The sequence below is a fragment of the Penaeus monodon genome, chromosome 26 (assembly GCF_015228065.2).
Source record: "Penaeus monodon isolate SGIC_2016 chromosome 26, NSTDA_Pmon_1, whole genome shotgun sequence".
NCBI classification, from domain to species: Eukaryota; Metazoa; Arthropoda; class Malacostraca; order Decapoda; family Penaeidae; genus Penaeus; species Penaeus monodon.
The window spans coordinates 26825268-26828521 of record NC_051411.1 but is presented as its reverse complement, the minus strand read 5'-3'; positions in this window follow the sequence as shown (position 1 = coordinate 26828521).

Below are 3254 nucleotides of genomic sequence, written 5' to 3'. Positions count from 1 at the left end.
TGTCTGTTACTTGTTCAGCATGTAATAAACTATAATTAATCTTTTAGCATACCTTTGACTTCATAGGTCCCACATAGGAGAAAATTTGTTTCATAAATACTGTATGCATTTCTATATATTCACAGTATGTGCCAAACCATCCCCTAAATTAGTTGTATATTCATACAGAACTTTTAATGCTAGTGTTTTTCAGCTGTACATTTTCCTAATAATATTTTCAGAATGAGTAATAATAATGTAATACACATTAACTTTTAAATGGTAACAACTATTACAAATAAATTACATAAATAAATACATTGACAACTCAATGAGTTTGTTCATTTAATCTACTCATGTTATCAAGTGTTTGAAATAATAAAATATTGACGATACGGAAGTGCATGCTACTCCTTTCATACTTTATTTCAAATCAAAGGGTCTTGTAACTGCACCCCAAAAAATATTTTTATAAGGAGTAATTCATATAGTTAGAACATAATGCCCTGCACAAGTTCTGTATTCGTCAAGGAATTTCAGAATCTATTATACAGAATCTTGTTCAATACTACTTGCTAGAATGCCATTCATTAATTTAATTGAATCACAAATAACTGTTAATGGTTTAAAATAAAATTATGTGCTAGACATCAAAGGTCATACAGCACTATAGAAAGGTGTAACAGTGAAAATAGTAAGGAGTGGTTAAATGTGCTACACGTCAAATGTTTGGATAGTTTTGAAAATCTTAAGAGTTTCTGAAATGGAGTTGGTTGGGGAGGTCTGAAAAACAAAACAGCAGTGTTTGACAGAACGGCCTAGATGCCAACATTTCTGACATTGCCAGGGGAGGGGGGAGGGGGGGGGGAACTTGATATGATTGGACAATGTAAATATTACGGGATAAGTCATGTCTGCTGAAAGTAATCTTGGTGATATTGATGGAGGACTTACAGCAGCCTCTAGAAGGAATTGTGTAGCATTCATAGTCCAAGAGGCTGGCGAATAAGTCCTCTCCACAATCTGAGCAATCCTTGTCATAGACAGGGCAGTTTGTTGGGGATATGGAGATACTTCTAGTATCAGTGGGAGGGATGTGGTTGGGCAGGAATGGGATTGCCAGTGAAATCAGTTAGGGTTAATAGAGACTCAGATGTAACTGTGACAAAGTGGGAACGATCAGGCCAGCTGCAGAAGGAAACTTTGCATACTTGTGTTTGAAAGCATTCTGCGAGAGGAGTGTTGTCAGAATAAGGGGCTGTAGAGGGGATCACTAAAAATTGATTCCATTTGGCTGAGGTAAACAGAGCACTCAAAAGGTTTGCAGAGGTGGGGGGTAGTAGGAGGGGAACATGTGGAGGTAGTGATGAGAGGAGTTGTACTATGGAAAGATGGGTAATAGAGCCGCATAGTAGTAATAAGGTAGGAAGATGTAATAGATGAAGAAAGCTGTGGGGTGGAGGAGGGGAGGTAGAGGATGTTGGGAGAGGAGAAATGTTTCTGGAGGTTGAGTAAAGACCTCGGTAGACAATTTGGACTGGACTGTGGTGATAGTCTCACTGAGGAGGGGCAATAGTAGCAGTGTTTAGTCATGGTCAAAAGAAAGCCTGGAGTTGGGGGACTAGCAGCATTTAAATTTGTTGGGGTAGCAGATAAGGTGGCAAGCCTTGGGTCCCAGTCTCTATCTCCTAAGCTCCCCCCCAGCAAAACAGGGCAAGGGCTTGGGGGGTGTATGAGGAATAGGATATGAACATTATGTAAAATAGTATTTAAGTCTTGTGATATTACCTCGAAATGCCAATTATAAGTTGCTTGAAAAAAAATCTTTAACATACTCTATTTACAAAATCAAAAATACTTTTTCTTGCCTTCACTATCCCTTTTGCTTTTCATTAAAGTTTCTCCATACATCATATATCAGAAATTACAAATGGTACAATATCCAAACCAAACTAAAAATAACAGATAAATAAAATCCTTACACAACTACACACATGATAATAATATAAACTCATGTAACAGTTTTTCTAGACGTTTTATTTCCAAACTGTCAAAACTGTCGCACATGGATCATACGTCAGGAAACATACACACACACTTGGCAACAACTACATTGGTTAAAATATAAAAACAAAAAGAACATATTTGAAAGCCTATATTACAAAAGTATTGACTGACTAGGAATAATTCAGTAAAATAGAAATATCATAATAACTTGTCAACAGGGCACATCTTCCACATATCAATGCAATGTGCTCAACATATAATATATATCTGAGGAATAAGACACCGAAAGAAACCCTTCTCCTATTTCTTTGTTTACCCATATATGAAGACTGACTCATTCTTTACAAAAATTTATGCTACTAAAATACTCTCTGCATATTACATTTAAAGTTACATTTTGCTTTGGACAAGCGACGAGATCTGCATATTATGCATGTTGTAAATACCACATCTCCATCTGTTTTTTTTTATATTTTTTATAAGAAACTTTTTTTTTTTCCTTTGCTTTGAATCTAAACATCTACTGAGAGTTATATTTTATAAGTCACAACAGACTGGTTAACGTCTTACATTTAAGGACTCCTACAATCAAATTTGAGGACTCAAATTTTATGATGGCACTCACAATCTGAATCTTCACCATCTTAAAAAACCCGTCGCATATGTCGGTCGTCCAAAAATAGTCTGAGTATGAGGCACACGGGTATGTTACATCTCACGGTATAATATATAAAAAAGAATAAATGGTAACATTGACATCAAACTCAAAAGTTCTGGGAACTATCAATCTTGTATTGGGAGGGTAAAAATACATACATACATATACATTATATATATAAATTATATATATATATATATATATATATATATATATATATAAATATATATAAATATATATATATAAATATATATAAATATATATATATATAAATATATAAATATATATATATATATATATATATATATATACACATACATATACATATACATATACATATACATATATATATATATACATATATATATATATATATATATATATTATATATATATATATAAATAAATGGAGTAATAAAAATAATAACTAAAATAAAATCTCTGGGTAACTGCATGCTTTTCCATGTCATTTTCACTGACTAGAGGCACACACAATGTCTGTGACATCAAACACGAAATTGGTTGGCTGTTCTTTCAGTATTCTCAAATAACCAAATCAGATCTTGTTTCTTATTTAGTTTTACTTTTTAAAAATTTTGAGGCAGATCTAC